The sequence below is a fragment of the Pongo abelii genome, chromosome 3, assembly GCF_028885655.2.
Source record: "Pongo abelii isolate AG06213 chromosome 3, NHGRI_mPonAbe1-v2.0_pri, whole genome shotgun sequence".
Classification (NCBI taxonomy): domain Eukaryota; kingdom Metazoa; phylum Chordata; class Mammalia; order Primates; family Hominidae; genus Pongo; species Pongo abelii.
This window is the reverse complement of record NC_071988.2, coordinates 93,765,005-93,788,137: the sequence shown is the minus strand read 5'-3', so window position 1 is coordinate 93,788,137 and position 23,133 is coordinate 93,765,005. Positions and strand designations below refer to the sequence as shown.

The following is a 23,133-nucleotide window of genomic DNA, read 5'->3' as shown; positions in this document are numbered from 1 at the left end:
AAACCCCGTCATAGAGCAAACAACATCATGTGCCTATAGATGATCAGTACATGCTTCTTGAATAACAAACTTGTGAAGTGGGTTGAGAAAAGCAAAGCCAGCACCCTTAATGAGGGCTCAGCTTTGTTCCTTCTTGGATATGGCTGGTGGGGTTGCTTCACAGCTTTGAACATGCCTAGTTGTATGGGGCCCCAGTGTGAATGGGATTATGAAGGCCCAACATCTCCTAAAGCACACCCATTTAAGTGACATCACATTTATCACTCTTTATGTGAGAGGAACAACCTTATTTTTTTAAATGTTTTCTTGTAGTTCTTTACATGGTTTCCTAAATTTTAAAACCACCTAATATTAATATGTATTTCTTTAGGCAACCCCAGTACTTCATGGGTAAGATATAGCATGATTCTCTATATCACAGACAAGGAAGCTTAACAAAGTGGTTCCATGATTTGCTGGTGATGTGATGAATCATCACCCTTGTTAGGATTAAAAGCTACTGTTTTCCACGAGCAAGCCACCATCAGGCATTACCTCTCAAATACTTATTTTGATATCTTTTTTCCCTCATTAAAAAATAGTCTTCTGAAATCTAATAGTAGATGCTTGACATATCTCACATTTATCTTTTTATTGTTCTTGTCAGCCACCATAACAATGTAGCATTTCCCCTGTCTGAAGAGAGGATATGTTTAGATTGTCTCTGTGGAAGAAAACTAGCAGCTCACTCTAACAGTGGTCAATTTGGAAGCTTACAGCTAGCAGTCTCAGCGTGGGGATTATTTTTAAATGTAGGCCATTTAGAATTTTTGACAATGTTGTATTGGTATAATAAGCAAAATATTTATTTTGTAAGAATAATTATGTACAGTATGTATGTGGATATATACTATGTACATATGTGTATACGTACATACACATAAATCTATAATATACAGACTAAAGATATGAAAATTAAGTACAAGATGGTTTGAGAAGACTCATTTTTTATTCTCTTCCACCACAGTTTCACTCGTTTGATTTTTGTTTGGATGAAAAAACACCTAGCTGATGTTGATAAAGGGATAGTTTATGCACGTATTGGGGCAGAAGGTATGTAGAAAATCTCCGTACCTTCTGCATAATTTCCTTGTGAACTTAAAACAGCTCTAAAAAATAGTCTATAAAATATTCTTTTTAAAGCCCCCAGCTTGGCTGCTCTGTATTTAAGTTTTCTGGCATTTGGATAATGCCTTGACTATATAGAATCAGGAAAGAAGAGCACACGGATTCAGTTACAGTTTTCCTTCTTAAAATAAATTATTATTTTAAAAAATTTATTTATGGAGAAACTTTTAGATATAACAAAAATGTTACATTATAGATTCCTCTACAACTTCTGTAAAAAACTTGGATACAGACTCTATTATTTTTCTTTTTTTAATATTTGAGAAATTCAGTTCTAGTCTGCTCAGTTCAAAAGTAAAAATTAGTTTAAGAGACTGGAAAGTATTTAATAGCATATAAAAACATTTTTTGGGTGGTCTTTCTGTATTTCTGTATTTTCCTTCTTCTTATCACCTAGATTTTCAAACATGTTTCAATATGGACAAATGGATTAAGGGGAAATAATTTCTAAAAGAAATGTATCTAAAGAGAAGAGGAAGGAGAAAAACAAAGACTAATTTTAAGGGTGTTTCATATTTTTCTCTTCATCATTTAGTACAAGGATAATGTTCATTGCTGTCTAATAAAATGAACCAAGAGTGAAAAGTTCAAATATTAGGCTTTCCTGTAATGCTGGTTTCAGAACGGCCTGAGAGCCAACATCAGCGGAGTGGCCGAGGGTGTTCATGTTTCTGTCTAGTCTGTGGTGGACTGCTGAGATGGCTACTTGAGGGCAAATAAAACTCCCAAAACCAAAATTCAACCTGCACCTCAGAAGATCAGTGACCTAAGGTTAAAGAACTTTGCTTCAAGTCTCCAGTTACTTCTCCTGCCTTTCACCAACCCCTCTCCCAAAATTGCCTCTTCAAAGCTAAACAAACAAACAAAAAATCAAAACCCCAGACTTCTCAACAAAAGGTATTTTGTTTTCTATGCAACTGTTGTGTAGGCTATATAGAAGTAACAGTCATGGCAGAAGGAAACTTACATTAAATTAACATTCCCCCAAACAACTTAAAATCAATGGACATGTTTTCCTCCAGAGAAATCCATAATTACTTTGGCTTCAGCACAGCAGAAAATAACAGAGTATCATAGGCAGTTTTCTGGGTTGACTATAGTTCAGATCAAGGGCCACATATGCTGCAAACCTCTGTAATGGCAAGTAACTATAGGGAACCTATGAAGCCATTTAGCAATTTAAGTGGTCCACATCAAAACTTCCAAATAGGTTGGAACAACAAGTGTTCATTTCTCATGGAATACCCTGAAATGACCAGTACAAAACATCAAAGTAACAGCCTAGTTATTTAAGCCTGTGTCCTTAGACTAGGGTTGCCAGATAAAATACAGGGCGTCTAGTTAAATGTGACTATCAGATAAATAATTTTTTTCAGTATAAATATGTCCCAAATATTGCATAGAACATACTTATATTAAAAATTGTCATTTATCCAAAATTCAAATTTAACTGGGTGTTCTATATTTTTATTTGCTAAGTCTGCTAACTTTACCTAAAAAGATATTTTCAAACTTTAATTTTAAAAATTCTGTTATTAAATACTAAAATAGCTATGTATATGTATATATATACTTAAATTTAAAAAGCCATGCAGGTATATAAAATGTAACAAATTAAATGCCAGTGCTGAAAGGCATAATCTGGGCAAAGACAGCTGATAAATTTTTTTATTTAAAGAGAAATTTCCTAAACTGAGATATACTTAATCCATCTCTCACACTCCAAAATGATCCAAGTCACGCTGATGCAAAAGGTGGGTTCCCATGGTCTTGGGCAGCTTGGCCCTTGTGGCTTTGCACGGTACAGCCTCCCTCCCAGAAGCTTTCATAGGCTGGTGTTGCTTAATGGTAATAATTATCTCGTTCAGAATTCCTAGAATCATGAGGAGTTATTAGGAAGGAAAATATAAGTATAAATGCTTCTCCCCTGTTAAGCGGTCTATGACTTCTCTTTTAATCTTTACCATTATAAACACTTTTTGTGTCATACCAAGGGGGATCAGATTTGTGCATAAGCTAGAATTTAGACATACCTAGGCATCTGACATGAACTGGGGGCAGGCTGCCAAGAGTCTGCTCAGATGAGCAACAAGAGAGACTCCCAAGGAAAGCAGTGTCAGTCTCAAGCTTGGCCCAATAATAGAACAACTGAGTTGGAGAGGAAGAGTGACTCTGGGTCAGATCATGTCACTTGTTGTGGTGGTTAATTTTATGAGTCAACTTGATTAGGCTAAAGGATGCCCAGACAGCTGATAAATACGTTATTTCTGGGTGTGTCTGTGAGGGTGTTTCTGGAAGGAGATTAGCATTTGAATCAGTAGGCTGAGTAAAGAAGATCCACGCTCACCATTGCCGGTGGACATCACCAATCCATTGCGGGCCCAGATGAAGCAAAAAGGCAGAAGAAGGGCAAATTGACTCTCTCTACTTGAGCTGGAACATCTGTCTTTTCATTCCCTTGGACCTCAGAGCTTCTGGTTGGTTCTTGGACCTGCAAACTCTGGGACCTACACCATTGGTTTCCGTGGTTCTCAGGCCTCTGAACTTGGACCAAAATACACCACTGGATTTCCTGGTTCTCCAACTTGCAGACAGCAGACAAAGGTTCCATTTATCCAACGAATCTTGACAAGAATACTTACATTAGTCATTCATTCTTCCTCCATGAACACGCATCTAGGTCTTGTGGGAGCACTATAAGTAAAATCAGAAGAAAAAAACCACTGGTTTATTAAAACTCTTGCATGGGCAGAAGCTGCTTTAGTTCTCTTATTAAATATGTCCTATTCCATTACCTTTGGCCCCTTGACTGTTCTATTATATGTTGAGTATCCCTTATTTGAAATGCTTGGGGCAAAAAATGTTTCAGATTTCAGATTTTTCAGATTTTAGATATTTGCATGTACATAATGAGCTATCTTGGGGATGAGATCTAAGTCTAAACAGGAAATTCATTTATGTTTCATGTATGCCTTATAAACATAGTCTGAAGATAATTTTATACAATATTTTAAATAATTCATTTATAAAATGAAGTTTGTGTACATGGAAACATCAGAAACCAACAATGTCACCATCTTAGCTACACTCGTGGAAAATCTGTGGTTGTTTGGTATTACCAACATTTCTGACTCTGAATTAATATGCTACCAATAAGCAAAATAAGCAATCATTTGCTTGTACTTATTCACATATAAGTACTTGTAAAAAATGACACACCATTAATACAATGAAAAAATAATGTGTTCAGAGTAACTAACAACACAATAGCATCACCATAGTAACTGCATCAGCTATTCAACAACAGCAACAACAAATTGTGTGTTGTGCACCTGTGTTTATATATATATATTTATTATACTTTAAGTTCTAGGGTACATGTGCAAGACGTGCAGGTTTGTTACATATGTATACATGTGCCATGTTGATGTGCTGCACCCATTAACTCATCATTTACATTAGGTATATCTCCTAACGCTTTCCCTCCTCCCTTCCCCCACCCCACAACAGGCCCCAGTGTGTGATGTTCCCCTTCCTGTGTCCAAGCGTTCTCATTGTTCAATTCCCACCTATGAGTGAGAACATGCAGTGTTTGGTTTTTTGTCCTTGTCATAGTTTGCTGAGAATGATGGTTTCCAGCTTCATCCATGTCCCTACAAAGGACATGAACTCATCCTTTTTTACGGCTGCATAGTATTCCATGGTGTATATGTGCCACATTTTCTTAATCCAGTCTATCATTGATGGACATTTGACTTGGTTCCAAGTCTTTGCTATTGTGAATAGTGCCACAATAAACATATGTGTGCATGTGTCTTTATAGCAGCATGATTTACAATCCTTTGGATATATACCCAGTAATGGGATGGCTGGGTCAAATGGCATTTCTAGTTCTAGATCCCTGAGGAATCCCCACACTGTCTTCCACAGTGGTTGAACTAGTTTACAGTCCCACCAACAGTGTAAAAGTGTTCCTATTTCTCCACATCCTCTCCAGCACCTGTTGTTTCCTGACTTTAATGATCTCTGTTCTAACTGGTGTGAGATGGTGTCTCATTGTGGTTTTGATTTGCATTTCTGTGATGGCCAGTGATGACGAACATTTTTTCATGTGTCTTTTGGCTGCATAAATGTCTTCCTTTGAGAAGTGTCTGTTCATATCCTTCACCCACTTTTTGATGGTGTTGTTTGTTTTTTTCTTGTAAATTTGTTTGAGTTCATTGTAGATTCTGGATATTAGCCCTTTGTCAGATGAGTAGATTGCAAAAATTTTCTCCCACTCTGTAGGTTGCCTGTTCACTCTGATGGTAGTTTCCTTTGCTGTGCAGAAGCTCCTTAGTTTAATTAGATCCCATTTTTCAATTTTGGCTTTTGTTGCCATTGCTTTTGGTGTTTTAGACATGAAGTCCTTGCCCATGCCTATGTCCTGAATGGTCTTGCCTAGGTTTTCTTCTAGGTTTTTTATGGTTGTAGGTCTAATATTTAAGTCTTTAATCCATCTTGAATTAATTTTTGTAAAAGGTGTGAGGAAGGGACCCTGTATCAGCTTTTTTTTTATTATTATACTTTAAGTTCTAGGGTACATGTGTACAATGTGCAGGTTTGTTACATATGTATACATGTGCCATGCTGTTGTGCTGCACCCATTAACTTGTCATTTACATTAGGTATATCTACTAATGCTATCAATCCCCCTCCCCCAACCCCACAACAGGCCCTGGTGTGTGATGCCCCCTTCCTGTGTCCAAGTACTTTCGTTGTTCAATTCCCACCTATGAGTGAGAACATGGGATGTTTCGTTTTTTGTCCTTGTGATAGTTTACTGAGAATGATGGTTTCCTGCTTCATCCATGTGCCTGCAAAGGACATGAACTCCTGTAAAGGACATGAACTCATCCTTTTCTATGGCTGCATAGTATTCCATGGTGTATATGTGCCACATTTTCTTAATCCAGTCTATCATTGTTGGACATTTGGGTTGGTTCCAAGTCTTTGCTATTGTGAATAGTGCCGCAATAAACATACGTGTGCGTGTGTCTTTATAGAAGCATGATTTATAATCCTTTGGGTATATACCCAGTAATGGAATGGCTGGGTCAAATGGCATTTCTAGTTCTAGATCCCTGAGGGAATCGCGACACTGTCTTCCACAATGGTTGAACTAGTTTACAGTCCCACCAACAGTGTAAAAGTGTTCCTATTTCTCCACATCCTCTCCAGCACCTGTTGTTTCCTGACTTTTTAATGATCGCCATTCTAACTGGCATGAAATGTTATCTCATTGTGGTTTTTATTTGCATTTCTCTGATGGCCAGTGATGATGAGCATATTTTCATGTATCTTTTGGCTGCATAAATGTCTTCTTTTGAGAAGTGTCTGTTCATATCCTTTGCCCACTTGTTGATGGGGTTGTTTGTTTTTTCTTGTAAATTTGTTTGAGTTCGTTGTAGATTCTGGATATTAGCCCTTTGTCAGATGAGTAGGTCGCAAAAATTTTCTCTCATTCTGTAGGTTGCCTGTTCACTCTGATGGTGGTTTCTTTTGCTGTGCAGAAGCTCTTTAGTTTAATTAGATCCCATTTGTCAATTTTGGCTTTTGTTGCCATTGCTTTTGGTGTTTTAGACATGAAGTCCTTGCCCATGCCTATGTCCTGAATGGTATTGCCTAGGTTTTCTTCTAGGGTTTTTATGGTTTTAGGTCTAACATGTAAGTCTTTAATCCATCTTGAATTAATTTTTGTATAAGATGTAAGGAAGGGATCCAGTTTCAGCTTTCTACATATGGCTAGCCAGTTTTCCCAGCACCATTTATTAAATAGGGAATCCTTTCCACATTGCCTGTTTTTGTCAGGTTTGTCAAAGATCAGATAGTTGTAGATATATGGCATTATTTCTGAGGGCTCTGTTCTGTTCCATTGATCTGTATCTCGGTTTTGGTACCAGCACCATGCTGTTTTGGTTACTGTAGCCTTGTAGTATAGTTTGAAGTCAGGTAGTGTGATGCCTCCAGCTTTGTTCTTTTGGCTTAGGATTGACTTGGCAACGCAGGCTTTTTCTGGTTCCATATGAACTTTAAGGTAGTTTTTTCCAATTCTGTGAAGAAAGTCATTGGTAGCTTGATGGGGATGGCATTGAATCTATAAATTACCTTGGGCAGTATGGCCATTTTCATGACATTGATTCTTCCTACCCATAAGCATGGAATGTTCTTCCATTTCTTTTTATCCTCTTTTATTTCATTGAGCAGTGGTTTCTAGTTCTCCTTGAAGAGGTCCTTCACATCCCTTGTAAGTTGGATTCCTAGGTATTTTATTCTCTTTGAAGCAATTGTGAATGGGAGTTCACTCATGATTTGGCTCTCTGTTTGTCTGTTATTGGTGTATAAGAATGCTTGTGATTTTTGCACATTGATTTTGTATCCTGAGACTTTGCTGAACTTGCTTATCAGCTGAAGGAGATTTTGGGCTGAGATGATGGGATTTTCTAGATATAAAATCATGTCATCTGCACACAGGGACAATTTGACTTCCTCTTTTCCTAATTGAATACCCTTTATTTCTTTCTCCTGACTGATTGCCCTGGCCAGAACTTCCAATACTATGTTGAATAGGATTGGTGAGAGAGGGCATCCCTGTCTTGCGCCAGTTTTCAAAGGGAATACTTCCAGTTTTTGCCCGTTCACTATGATATTGGCTGTGAGTTTCTCATAAATAGCTCTTATTATTTTGAGATACGTCCCATCAATACCTAATTTATTGAGAGTTTTTAGCATGAAGGACTGTTGAATTTTGTCAAATGCCTTTTCTGCATCTATTGAGATAATCATGTGGTTTTTGTCTTTGGTTCTGTTTATATGCTGGATTATGTTTATTGATTTGCATATGTTGAACTAGCCTTGCATCCCAGGGATGAAGCCCACTTGATCATGGTGGATAAGCTTTTTGATGTGTTGCTGGATTCGGTTTCCCAGTATTTTATTGAGGATTTTTGCATCGATGTTCATCAGGGATATTGGTCTACAATTCTCTTTTTTTTGTTGTGTCTCTGCCAGGCTTTGGTATCAGGATGATGCTGGCCTCATAAAATGAGTTAGGGAGGATTCCCTCTTTTTCTATTGAGTGGAATAGTTTCAGAAGGAATGGTACCAGCTCCTCCTGGTACCTCTGGTAGAATTCGGCTGTGAATCCATCCGATCCTGGACTTTTTTTGGTTAGTAGGCTATTAATTATTGCCTCAATTTCAGAGCCTGTTATTGGTCTATTCAGAGATTCAACTTCTTCCTGGTTTAGTCTTGGGAGGGTGTATGTGTCGAGGAATTTATCCATTTCTAGATTTTCTAGTTTAATTGTGTAGAGGTGTTTATAGTATTCTCTGATGGTAGTTTATATTTCCATGGAATCGGTGGTAATATCCCCTTTATCATTTTTTTTGCATCTATTTGTTTCTTCTCTCTTTTCTTCTTTATTACTCTTGCTAGTGGTCTATCAATTTTTTTGATCTTTTCAGAAAACCAGCTCCTGGATTCATCCATTTTTTGAAGGGTTTTTTTGTGTCTCTATCTCCTTCAGTTCTGCTCTGATCGTAGTTATTTCTGGCCTTCTGCTAGCTTTTGAATGTGTTTGCTCTTGCTTCTCTAGTTCTTTTAATTGTGATGTTAGGTTGTCAATTTTAGATATTTCCTGCTTTCTCTTGTGGGTATTTAGTGCTATAAATTTCCCTCTACATACTGCTTTGAATGTGTCCCAGAGATTCTGGTATGTTGTGTCTTTGTTCTTGTTGGTTTCAAAGAACATCTTTATTTCTGCCTTCATTTCATTATGTACCCAGTAGTCATTCAGGAGCAGGTTGTTCAGTTTCCATGTATTTGAGCGGTTTTGAGTGAGTTTCTTAATCCTGAGTTCTAGTTTGATTGCACTGTGGTCCGAGAGAGAGTTTGTTATAATTTCTGTTCTTTTACATTTGCTGAGGAATGCTTTACTTCCAACTATGTGGTCAATTTTGGACTAGGTGTGGTGTGGTGCTGAGAAGAATGTATATTCTGTTGATATGGGGTGGAGAGTTCTGCAGATGTTTGTTAGGTCTGCTTGGTGCAGAGCTGAGTTCAATTCCTGGATATCCTTCTTAACTTTCTGTCTCGTTGATCTGTCTAATGTTGACAGTGGGGTGCTAAAGTCTCCCATTATTATTGTATGGGAGTCTACATCTCTTTGTAGGTCACTAAGGACTTGCTTTATGAATCTAGGTGCTCCTGTATTGGGTGCATATATATTTAGGATAGTTAGTTCTTCTTGTTGAATTGATCCCTTTACCATTATGTAATGGCCTTCTTTGTCTCTTTTGATCTTTGTGGTTTAAAGTCTGTTTTATCCAAACTAGGATTGCAACCCCTGCCTTTTTTTGTTTTTGATTTGCTTGGTAGATCTTCCTCCATCCCTTTATTTTGAGCCTATGTGTGTCTCTGCACATGAGATGGGTTTCCTGAATAGAGCACACTGATGGGTCTTGACTCTTTATCCAATTTGCCAGTCTGTTGTCTTTTAATTGGAGGATTTAGCCCATTTACATTTAAGGTTAATATTGTTATGTGTGAATTTGATCCTATCATTATGATGTTAGCTGGTTATTTTGCTTGTTAGTTGATGCAGTTTCTTCCAAGCCTCGATGGTCTTTCCAATTTGACATGATTTTGCAGTGACTGGTACCGGTTGGTCCTTTCCATGTTTAGTGCTTCCTTCAGGAGCTCTTGTAGGGCAGGCCTGGTGATGACAAAATCTCTCACCATTTGCTTGTTTGTAAAGGATTTTGTTTCTCCTTCACTTATGAAGCTTAGTTTGGCTGCATATGAAATTCTGGGTTGAAAATTCTTTACTTTAAGAATGTTGAATATTGGCCCCCACTCTCTTCTGGCTTGTAGAGTTTCTGCCGAGAGGTCAGCTGTTAGTCTGATGGGCTTCCCTTTGTGGGTAACCTGACCTTTCTCTCTGGCTGCGCTTAACATTTATTCCTACATTTCAACTTTGGTGAATCTGACAGTTATGTGCCTTGGAGTTGCTCTTCTCGAAGAGTATCTTTGTGGCATTCTCTGTATTTCCTGAATTTGAATGTTGGCCTGCCTTGCTAGATTGGGGAAGTTCTCCTGGATAATATCCTGCAGAGTGTTTTCCACCTTGGTTCCCTTCTCCCCATCACTTTCAGGTACACCAATTAGACGTAGATTTGGTCTTTTCACATAGTCCCATATTTCCTGGAGGCTTTGTTCATTTCTTTGTATTCTTTATTCTCTAAACTTATCTTCTCGCTTCATTTCATTCATTTGATCTTCAATCACTGATGCCCTTTCTTCCAGTTGATCGAATCAGCTACTGAAGCTTGTGCATTCGTCAAATAGTTCTCGTGCCATGGTTTTCAGCTCCATCAGCTCCTTTAAGGACTTCTCTGCATTGGTTATTCTAGTTAGCCATTCGTCTAATCTTTTTTCAAGGTTTTTAACTTCTTTGGGATGAGTTCGAACTTCCTCCTTTAGCTCAGAGAAGTTTGATCATCTAAAGCCTTCTTCTCTCAATTTGTCAAAGTCATTCTCTGTACATCTTTGTTCTGTTGCTGGTGAGGAGCTGCGTTCCTTTGGAGGAGGAGAGGCACTCTGATTTGTAGAATTTTCAGTTTTTCTGTTTTGTTTTTTCTCCATCTTTGTGGTTTTATCTACCTTTGGTCTTTGATGATGGTGACGTACAGATGGGGTTTTGGTGTGGATGTCCTTTCTGTTTGTTAGTTTTCCTTTTACCAGTCAGGACCCTCAGCTGCAGATCTGTTGGAGTTTGCTGGAGGTCCACTCCAGACCCTGTTTGCCTGGGTATCAGCAGCAGAGGTTGCAGAACAGTGAATATTGCTGAACAACAAATGTTGCTTTCTGATCATTCCTCTGGAGATTTCATCTCAGAGGAGTACCCGGCCGTGTGAGCTGTCAGTCTGCCCCTACTGGGGGGTGCCTCCCTGTTAGGCTACTCGGGTGTCAGGGACCCACTTGAGGAGGCAGTCTGTCCGTTCTCAGATCTCAAACTCCATGCTGGGAGAACCACTACTCTCTTCAAAGCTGTCAGGGACATTTCAGACTGCAGAGGTTTCTGCTGCCTTTGGTTCGACTATGCACTGCCTCCAGAGGTGGAGTCTACAGAGGCAGGCAGGCCTCCTTGAGCTGCAGTGGGCTCCATGGGCTCCACCCAGTTCAAGCTTTCTGGCTGCTTTGTTTACCTCCTCAAGCTTCATCAATGGCGCGTGCCCCTCCCCCAGCCTCGCTGCCACCTTGCAGTTCAATCTCAGACTGCTGTGCTGGCAATGAGTGAGGCTCCGTGGGCATGGGACCCTCTGAGCCATGCATGGGATATAATCTCTTGGTGTGCCGTTTGCTAAGACCATTGGAAAAGCACAGTATTAGCGTGGGAGTGACCTGATTTTCCAGGTGCTGTCTGTCACAGCTTTGCTTGGCTATGAAAGGGTATTCCCTGACCCTTTGTGCTTCCTGGGTGAAGTGATGCCTTGCCCTGCTTTGGCTCATGCTCAGTGCACTGCACCCACTGTCCTGCACCCACTGTCTGACAAGCCCCAGTGAGATGAACTCAGTACCTCAGCTGGAAATGCAGAAATCACCCGTCTTCTGCATCACTCACGCTGGGCGCTGTACACTGGAGCTGTTCCTATTCAGCCATCTTGGAACCACCCCAAGCCCTTTTAAAAAATACATGATGTATGAATTAATAAATTTCTGATATTTCTATGTGTCAGGTGCAATATATTACATGTCCTCCTAGATTCATTCATTAAAATTTTATTCATTAAAATGTTTTGAATTTTATTTAAAAAGTCTCCTCATCTTTATTTGAATAAATAGTTATTAAATTTGACATTAGGATATGTATCCCAAAATCTGGTAAGAAGTAAGAGGATACGTTGCCTTAAAAAAAACAAGGTAACTGGAGACTTTAAAGAAGGATAAAATAATTCAATCACTGTTTTTTAAAGCTACTTTTGAAAAGGGTATTCAAGCAAGATGTCAACATGGGGATAGATAGGGTCAAACCTACGAGACATGCCAGATTAGTCCAGGAAAACTAGAGCAGGCATCAGGTCCAATCCACAAGCAAAGAGGCAGCCAAGATCAAGAACTGGAACCTTGCCAGAGGCTGAGTGGGGTGGATGCCAGAGGAGTAGCCAGGGATGAGTAAACAGGACAAGCCAAGAATGAGTAAGTAGAAAAAGCAGCAGAAGAAATAGGAGACAAGAGCACAGGAATTAGGTGGGTTATCACCATTGATTCTGGGCAGTGTCTCTTTGGCATGAGGAAGCCTCATTTAATGCTCCAAGCATGAGCACACTACATAGTGTCTTAAAGGTAATTTTCTGCACCTGATACCACTCAATTCCAATCTAATCTTCTACCCCTTAAAGCACAGTGTTTGGAGTGGAAGTAGAGGAACATGGGCGTCTGAGTTATCAGGGTTGTTATTATAGTGTGCAGCAGGCTTTCTGGCCCATTTCGTAGACCTGTGTCCATCCATATCCCCCAACCACTGCCTTGGCACAGCAGAGAATCTGACAGAGCCTAGAATATATGATCGTGTTTCTAGTCTATTGCTTTGGAAGCAGGAGAAGTGGGATTCCAGATGGAGCATGCAGTCCAACGTTTTACAGATTAAAAAAAAAAAAAAACAACTTGAGGAAGAGTGTGTTCAGCTCAAGCCTAGAGGAATCCATAGAAGAATGACCTTGGTATTAAAATCTCAGAACTCATGAATAATCATGGAGATTTATTTGGTTTTAAGTGGCCAGGTAAAGGACTATGCCAGCAGCATTACTGGATTTGGTTCGTGATTCTTAGTGGTCCTACAGAGTCTTAGTATCTTTGACTATCATTCTTGTAGTGGGAGGCAGATGGTCTTGAACTTGTGTTTCCAGGGTCTGTGAGAAGTGTAAGTCTTTTATTTTGAACCTGAGCTATTTTAGTTGACCCTAAAATAGATGATGCTCAGGATGAAAATTCTCATAATCAATGTTTCTAACAATGAAACCTTTAGGCTTTCTTACTCCTACCAAAAAAATGGACTTCTTAAGCACAAAAAAGGCGGGGCGGCGGGGGGAGAAGAGTGAAAGGCAAAGGTAACGTAAATGGCAGAGGCAAGTGTTCTGTTGCTCTGAGAAGGCAGTGGGCACCTTCTGAATCACTTGTTTCCTTCAGAATGGGAAATTGAGGTAAGAGTTGCGGAGAAAACAGCAGAAAGTCAAAAGACTGACCTCTGTAGGAAAACTATGTTTGGTCAGCCTTTTCAAGCCCTCCCTGCCAGGTTATACCTGCAAAGTTGCTGTGGGGTTATGCTATTGTTTTGCACCTTTAAAATCTTTTACATCACTAGCCAACTATATTATTTGGAATTTTAAATCATTCTCCCTGCAATTTGAGACCCTCAATTTTTTTTCTAAGTGAAGAACATGTTGCTGAAGCAACTTAAAAATACTTGCATAAGAAATAACAGGGCCATGTAACAAACCTACACATGTACCCCCTGAATTTAAAAGAAAAAAGGAAAAAAGAAAATAACAGGGTTTTATAGAACAAAAAGAAGCAAAATAAAATAAAGGGCAAGATTAATTCACTCATTCTATGCACAAAGGTACTTTGATTTTATTTCTTACGTGATCTGCACATATTGGAAGGAAGGTATGACATGCATGGAATGGTGATGAGGCAAGGAAATATATTTCACTTTGGCAACTCACCTGCTATGCACAGTGGCTGTAGCCTGAGTGTGAATTTATAATTTTCAATACTGTGATATAACGCCATAGGGAGGAGGAAAGGTGGCAAGTGATAAAGTTGATAGGTGCAGCCCTGTAAGTGTTTTTCCAGTGGATGTGTTGTCTATTTGTCCTCTGCTTTGGATCGTGGATAATAACAGAGGACAAGTACACCTTCATTTGAGGATATTGTGGCAGATAGAGCCTAATAGGACCTCCATGAGTCATATCATTGTGCAATCCTCTCCCACAATGAATGTGAGTGGAACCTACAACTTGTTTCCAATGAACAGAATATAGCAAAAGTGAAGAGATTTTTAAGACATAAATTAAGTTTCTAATCAGACGACTTTTGAGTTAATCAAAAGGGTGGGTATCCTATGTGGGCCTAATCCAATGAGGTGAGCCTTAAAAAACAAAAACAAAAACAAACAAACCAAACAAACAGATGAACAACAACAACAACAAAATCCAGGGCCTAGGCTTTCCCTGAAGCCAAAAACTCCAAGCATAGAGATCCTCTCTTTTTATTAATATTTCTATCTTTCAAGAAGCAAGCTGCAATGAATTCTACAGACTCAAGGAAATAAATTCTCCCAATAATCTAAAGAAGCTTGAAGGCTGATATTTTCCTAGCAGAATCTGCAAATCAGAATGCAGCTTGTTTTGACATCTTGCTTTCAGTTTTGTGAAACCTCAAGCAGAGGACCCAGCTAAGGTATGCCAGACTTTTGACTTATACAAACAGTGAACTAATAAATGGGTATTGTTTTAAGCCTCTAAGTTTGTGGCAATTTTTAATGCAGCAGTAGGAATCTATACAGACATCATATAGGGTCTCCTTAAAGGAAAAAGTGAGCAGAGGCTCACAGTTCAAGATGACCTGACCTTGGATTGGGGAATTTCAGATCTTTTTTCTTAAAAGGGTACCATGTTGAACATGGCAAGGAGCAAGGGGAAGATTACGTGTAGAAAATAGGTTGTTTCCTTTTTTGTGTGAGTACATCTACCACAGCCCAGGTCAGCAGTAAAGCCCATCAAAAGGATGCCCTAGAAAGTTATAAAGTTACAACAGGAGCAGAAGGTTTTTCATTCTACCTTGGAAATCAGGGAGTGGTGAATACCGGTCTACCAGTATTCTTGGCATATCGAAAGAGCAGGTTCATGCAGCCAGGCCTGTTTGAGAGAGAGGGTTGGCATAACAGTGCAGTTGAAATGCATGTACACATGTCTCCTGGTAGGTGGAAACATAGGCATATTGGGCTTTTACTAATGAAGGCCTTCTCTAGAATAAATCTAGGATGGCAGAGATTAATTAGATGCCATGGGAAAATGGACCAGCTCACTGATAAAATGAGATTCAAGTAGGCAGGAAGCTCTGGATGACTCCCAGTGGTTCTGAAAAATGGTGAGTTTTCTTGTAGGGAAATAAAAGTGATTTAGAATTTGCATCCAGCAAAGGCACAACCTGTGTTTATGTCTGAGTTTTCATCCATTTTTCTGGGTTCTGGACCTTTGTCTTGTAATGGAACCAACATGACCTTTTAGTCTAAGATTTACTTTTCCCACAAAGGATCTCCACTGAGACTATCCACCTCTTCATCTTCTTCAAGAGATAGTTAATAAGAATGTGACCTGGACAGCATACATAGGTCCAACATCTTTCATGTAAGTACTTAGCTGAATTAGGGATCTTGATATCAGTCCTTATAATACACGGAGTATCCAAGAGTGCAACAGGAAGACAACAGGATGGCTGTGAAGGCATTGCTTATGCCTACTGGGCAAGATTCTCCCTGAAGGGGAGACCTTTCCATTTACAGTGTACAAAAGGGATAAGCAGCTGTCTTATCACTAGAGCTCTGTTTGGGAAAATAAGCCCTATATATGTGATGAAAATAAGCCTTATATGTGTGATGAGGGCCTTGCACAGCCGCAGGGGTGGGTACCATTCATACTCTTTTGTAGAGAATGGCTTTCTGGAGTTAGATAATGCACAGTCTGCATGGATGTACACAGGGACCCAGGAGAAAGCTGGGGACGATTAAAGCCCAAGGGCTTACTTAATCATTGTGCAGAAGCAAAGGTTCAATCTGTGACCTGAACAATATGTCATGTTCTGCCTGCCAAGGTTGAGGTCCTGGGATTTATTTGGAGATGTTTTTAGAAAAATGGTATACATCAGAGCCTTGCCTGAAAGAGATCGCTGAGAATCACTGAAGGACAGCAACCAAAATCATGAAAGATGGGAATATCGAAAGCAGTTGCTAAGGCAATCTGACTCATTATATCAGATGTTGTCTGTCATCAATATGATTATAACAGACCGGACACAAATCAATATCTGACAGATACCATTTCATTTAATGAATTGATCATGCTACAGTTTAAATAATTCAAACATTTGAGTATGCTTGCATTCATGTTTGTCATCATTTAGTCATATACAAAACATTGATTTCAACATTTTTAACACTGAAGAAACAATGAAGCCTCGGGAAAGTGGTGAATTTATGCTTTCCAATCACAGAATTCAAGAATGTGCTGTTTCTGCAGTAGCAAAAAAATGAGAAATTTTCCTTCAGTCCATTCTGGGAAACAAGGAACCAAATTTCTCTGTCCCAATATAAATGTTGTCTTTTGTTTAATAGGGTTAAATTCACAACTGATAGCTCTATAAAATGCACTTCATTCTAGAAATGTTACCTATAATTTAGATTTTACTTATAGCAGATGAGCAGAAATGCTTCAATCGTGGCATTGTGACCTAAATAACATACAGGTGAGCATGCTTGTCTGAAAAGGATTCCAGCAGGGTTGCCTTTGCATAGTGCTCCTTTGAAAAAAAAATATGTGGAGCCCTTTGTTTAAACAATATCAATAGTCATATTTACTTTTAAGATGGCGCAATCTGAATAGGATTAAAAGAAATATTAGCTTCTGCAGATAATTTATATGTATGTCTTTTCCCTCTGTTCTTAAAACATGAACATATTTACACATAATATCACCACCGTCTCCTTCCTTCCCCCAAATAATAATAAAGCAAAATCCCAGATTCCCACCATTTAGCTTAAGAAGCAGAACTTTACTGAACCCTGGGATTATACAGTAAGTATTCTGCTGCAACTTGTTTTTTTCACTCAACATTTCTCTTTGAGATTCATCCATGTCAGAGCTATATAGTGTCCTATTGCATTAATTATCACACTGTATTCACCCAGTTGCCTATCAATGGACATTTGTTTTTAGTGTTTCTGCTAATAACTATGCTATTGCAAACATTCTTTCTCATATCTCCTAAAGCATGTATACAAGAACTTTTCTACAGCAGTTATTTTCTAATATTCTTAATAGGACACCACACTTAGAAACTAACATTCCTTCTGTGGTTCACTGGCACAAACAAATGGGGCTGCTCTGGCCAGAGGCAATTGCCCAGGCCCTCTCACACATTGCAAGGACTAAGGAGAGAAATTTGGCATTCTTGTTACCTAGAGTGCACTATTTAGGAAGACGTGCTCTCAGGAAAATATCTGACAGTAGAATAGCTAGGATGTAAGGTATGCATGTGACGGAAGTGTTTTTCAGATGCTCCATCACCTTATACTCTCAGGTAGCAGCAGAGCAGCAGTGGATGAAAGTTCTTGCCACTTGCCAACACATACTGTAGCCTCAATTTCAAAATTTTATGAGTTAGGTGGATGCAAAATTTTTTTTTATTCTGATTTTTAAATATCACACTTCTCTGATTGCCTGTTTTTCATATTAGGGCCATGTATTATTTTCCTAGGGCTGCCATACAAATTACCACGAATTTGGTGGCTTCAAACAACAGGAATTTATTATCCCACAGTGTTGGAGGTCAGAAGTTTGAAATCAAGGTGTTGGCAGGATTGATTCCTTCTGGAGGCTTTAAGTGAGAAACATTCCATATTTCTCTCTTAGCTTCTGGTAGTTGCTAACAATCCTTAACGATGCTTGGCTTGTAGATGCATCGCTGTATTCTCTACCTCCTTGCTCACATGACCTTCTCTCTAGGTCTCTCTATGTCTTCATATGGCCTTCTTATAAGTGCACCAGTCATTGGACTTAGGACTACCCTGATCTATTATTACTTCATCTTTTTTTTTTAATTAAACTTTAAGTTCTGGGGTACATGTGCAGAATGTACAGTTTTTTTACATAGGTATGACGTGCCATGGTGGTTTGCTGCACTCATTAACCCGTCATCTACGTTAGGTATTTCTCTTAATGCTATCCTTCCCCTAGTCCCCCACCCCCCGACAGGCCACGGTGTGTGATGTTCCCCTCCCTGTGTCCATGTGTTCTCATTGTTCAACTCCCATTTATGAGTGAGAACATGTGGTGTTTGGTTTTCTGTTCTTGTGATAGTTTGTTGTACCTTGTCTTAATGAATTACATCTGCAAAAATTCCTTTTCCAAATAAGATCATGTTCTGAGGTTCCAGGTGAACATGAACTTTGGGGGAACAATATGCAATTCAGTACAATATACTTATAATTGTCTCCACTATAAACCGTCTGTTCATATGTTTTGCACATTTTCTCTGTTGTCCTTGGCCTTATTCTTCTCCAGTTTAAAATGTAATTGTCCATAAAGAATATTAATTTTTTGTGATATTAGTTACTAATATTTTTTCCAATTTGCTATTTCCTTTTGATTTTTTTTATGGTGCAACCTGGATTTTGAGTCATACTCTTGGAGGTTAATATTTCACATTTATATCTCTGATATCTTTGGAATTTATTTTGGTGTATAGTATGAGGAATGAATCCAGTTTTCCATATCCCTGCATAGTTGTCCAGTTATTATTTGAAAATTCATATTTTTCTAGCAATTTGAGATATCCACTTGATTATATACAAAGTTTCCATATTCAATTGAGTCAATTTATGGATTTTCAATTTATCCATTTATTCTTGTACTAATATCACACTGTTTTATTTACAGGACATTTATATGTTAATAGGTAATTCCAGCTATCCATTCTCACACTTTTATTTCCCCACAGTATTTTTTCCTGGCTATTCTTACATTTAAACTTTAAAATCACCCTATCCATGAGTATGGCATGTTTTTCCATTTATTTGTGTCATCTCTGATTTTTTTGGGCAATGTTTTGTAATTCTCATTGCAGAAATATTTCACCTCCCTGGTTAACTGTATTCCTACATGTTTTATTCTTTTTGTGGCTATCATGAATGGGATTGTGTTTTGATTTGCCTCTCAGCTTGGACGTTGTTGGTGTATAGGAATGCTACTGATTTTTGTATGTTGATTTTGTATCCTGAAATGGCTGAAGTTGTTCATCAGCTGAAGGAGCTTTTGGGTGGAGACTATGGGGTTTTGTTTTTGTTTTTAGTTTTGCATCTCAATTTCCTTCAGTTCATTTCTAATTTTGGTTATTTCTTCTCTTCTGCTAGCTTTGAGGTTGGTTTGCTCTTGTTTCTTTAGTTCCTCTAGGTGTGATGTTAGATTTTTAATTTCCAATCCCATTAAAAACTGGGCAAAGGAAATGAACAGACACTTTTCAAAAGAAGACATACATGTAGCCAACAAGGCATATGAAAAAATGCTTAACTTCACAAATCATTAGAGATATGCGAATCAAACCACAGTGAGATACCGTCTCGCACTAGTCAGAATGGCTATTATTAAAAAGTCAGAAAATAACAGATTCTGGTGAGGCTGTGGATAAAAAGGGAATGCTTATACTCTGTTGGTGGGAATGTAAATTAGTTCAGCCATTGTGGAAGGCAGTTTGCCTCAAAGAACTCAAAGAAGAATTACCATTCAACCCAGCAATCCCATTACTGAGTATATATCCAAATGAATACAAATTGTTCTACCATAAAGACACATACACACATAAGTTCATCGCAGCACTATTCACAATACCAAAGACATGGAGCCAACCTGGGTGCTCATTAGTGGTGGATTGGATAAATAAAATGTGGTACATAAACAACATGCAATAATAAACAGCCATAAAAAAGAATAAGATCATGTCTTTTGCAGCAGCATGGATGGAGCTGAAGGCCATCTAACAGCGGAATAGAAAACCAGATTCCACATGTTCTCACTTATAAGTGGGGGCTAAACATTGAGTACATATGGACACAAAAAAGGGAACAACAGACACTGGGACCTACTTGAAGGTGGTGGGAGGGAAGAGGGTGAGGACTGAAAAACTACCTATCGAGCACTATACTTATTTCCTGGGTGACAAAATAATATGTACACCAAACCCCTGTTACATCCAGCTTACCTATATGTAAACCTGCACATGTACCCCTGAACCTAAAATAAACATTAAAATAAAAACTTGTCTGGCTCCAGAAAAAAATGACATTAAAAAAATTGGTGTTGTGTTGTATTTAGAAGGTAACTTAGAGAAAATTGAAGTCTTACTGATTTTGAATCTTTCTAACAAGAATATTTATATCTTTGCATTTTTAAAGATATATGCCATGTCTTACAGTGTTTCATAGTTTTCTTTCTATAGCTTTTGCACATTTTGTGTTAGGCCTTTACCTAGGTATTTTATTTTCTCTTGTTTTGGTGTAAATGGGATATTTTCTTCTAGTATTATCTTCTATATGGTAAGTTTGACGTATTTGGAGAATTGATTTTATATTAATCTTGTTACTTTACCAATTATTTTATTGTTTGCAATTCTAACTTATTATTATGAGTCTTCTAGATATACAATCATATCATCTGTAAACAAAGATAATCTTAATACTTCATTTTTAATTATAATTCCTCAAATTGCTTTCATTAATTTAACTGGCTCAACTTTCAATATTATGTTAAATAATAAGCTAGATAGTGGGCACTCTTTACATTATTCTTTTCTTAGTGGGATTATCTCAGTGTTTCTTCATTTAGTAAGATGCTGACTTCTATGTTGAGAAACATATATAATTTATCACAGTAAGAAAAGATTCATTAATTTCTATTTCATCAAATTTCTTATAAATTGGTGTTAATTTATGTGAAATGCATTTTTGGCATAAATGGACATGATCATATAAACTTCTCCTTAATAAGTTGAATTTTTAAAATGAATTTCCTAATGTTAAAATACCCATTTCAAAAACTATTGAATTCTGTTTGCTACTATTTAATTTTTAACTTTTTATTTATTTTTGAGACATGAAGCCAGAATTATTGCTAGAGATAAAGCCTGGCTACATACTGATACAAGTTTTAATTTTCTGGGAGAATATGATAATTACATACTTATATATAGTTGACCCTACACAACACAGCTTTGAACTGTGTGGGTCCACTTACATGTGGATTTTCTTCTGCCTTCGACACCTGTGGGACAGCAAGAACAACTTCTTCTCTTCCTCCTCCTTAGCCTACTCAACCTGAAGATGAGGAGGAAGACATTTATGATGAGCCACTTCCATTGAATGAATAGTAAGTGTATTACCTCTTCCTTATAATTTTCTTAACATTTTCTTTTCTCTAGCTTACTTTATTAGAACGACATCATATATAATATGTAAAATATGTTTTAATTGTCTGTTTATGTTATTGGTAAGGCTTCTGGCTATCACTAGGCTATTAGTAGTTAAGTTTTGGGGGAATCATAAGTTATACATGGATTTTTGACTGGGTGAGAGGTTGGCACCCCAAACCCCAAATTGTTCAAGGATCAACTGTACATTAAATAACTTTCAAAATTTGACAGAATTGCATGGAGTAATTGATAAATATCTTTATAATAGAAAATGTTTAACACATTTCTCCCAGTAAATGACAAGTCGAGAAAATAAAGTTACAACTAACACATAAGCAATGTAATATGAACATTTTAATGAGATTGCATTTCTGTACAAGCAAAGATTACTTAGACAATATCATTAAAATGTCTGGGAATTAATGCAACTAAAGATGGGCAACATCTATGCAGCACATTATATACTTTTATTGAAAGACACTGAAAGAAGACTAAATGTGATTGGACAGGAGGAGCCAATTTCACAAACTGACTTTTTTTTTTTTTCCTGAGACAGAGTTTCACGCTTGTTGCCCAGGCTGGAGTGCAATGGCGCGATCTCAGCTCACTGCAACCTCTGCCTCCCAGGTTTAAGAGATTCTCCTGTCTCAGCCTCACAAGTAGCTGGGATAATAGGTGCATGCCACCATGCCCAGCTAATTTTTGTATTTTTAGTAGGGATGGGGTTTCATCATATTGGTCAGGCTGGTCTCAAACTCCTGATCTCAGATGATCCGCCCACCTCAGCCTCCCAAAGTGCTGGGATTATAGGCATGACCCAACACACCTGGCCTAACAAATTGAGATTTTTATGAATTTGATTTATAGATACAATTTAATTCCAATCCTTCCTAAAAATTGACAAATAGGATCTAAAATGTAAAAAAAAAAAAGGAAAAACAGAAAATAGGTGAAGAATAATCAAGACAGTTTGGAAATAGAGCAAGCACAACTATATTCAATCAGATTGTGCTGTAGTTGTGCATATATGTGTGTGGTTACTATATCAATGTTAAACTTACCTCATGAAAAGAATTGGAAAGTTGTGCTTTAAAAATTTTTTTTGCTTTTAAGTTTTGTGGGTACATACATATATATATTTGCGGGGTACATGAGATATTTTAACATAGGCATACAATCCATAAAAATCACATCATGATAAATGGGATATCCATTATCTTCAGCATTTATCCTTTGTGTTACAAACAATCCAATTATACTCTTTTAGTTATTTTACAATGTACAATTAGATTATTGTTGACTATAGTCACTCTGATGTGCTATCAAATACTAGGTCTTACTCATTCTTTCTAACTATATTTTGTACCTATTAACCATCCCCACTTCTCTCCCACACTTCACTACCCTGCCTAGCCCTTGATAATCCTCATTCTACTCTCTATCTCCATGAGTTCAATTGTTTTAATTTTTAGCTCCTACAAATAAGTGAGAATGTGAAGTTTGTCATTCTGTGCCTGGCTTATTTCACTTAACCCAGTGACCTCCAGTTCCATCAATATTGTTGCACATAACAGGATCTCATTGTTTTATTTTTGCCTAATAGTTCTCCATTGTTTATATGTACCACATTTTCTTTATCCATTCATCTGTCGATGAACACTTAGGTTGCTTCCAAATATTAGT

At 37.9% G+C, this 23,133-nt stretch overlaps 1 protein-coding gene across 1 annotated transcript in view; it reads left to right on the top strand.

The window, feature by feature from the left end:
• ADAMTS3 (ADAM metallopeptidase with thrombospondin type 1 motif 3) overlaps positions 1 to 23,133 on the top strand; it is a 356,812-nt gene that overhangs the window by 8,519 nt on the left and 325,160 nt on the right. The window contains exon 2 of the mRNA XM_054554042.2: positions 21,346 to 21,407. The gene's annotated coding sequence lies outside the window, so the exon portion shown is untranslated. The remainder of the gene's footprint in view (positions 1 to 21,345; positions 21,408 to 23,133) is intronic.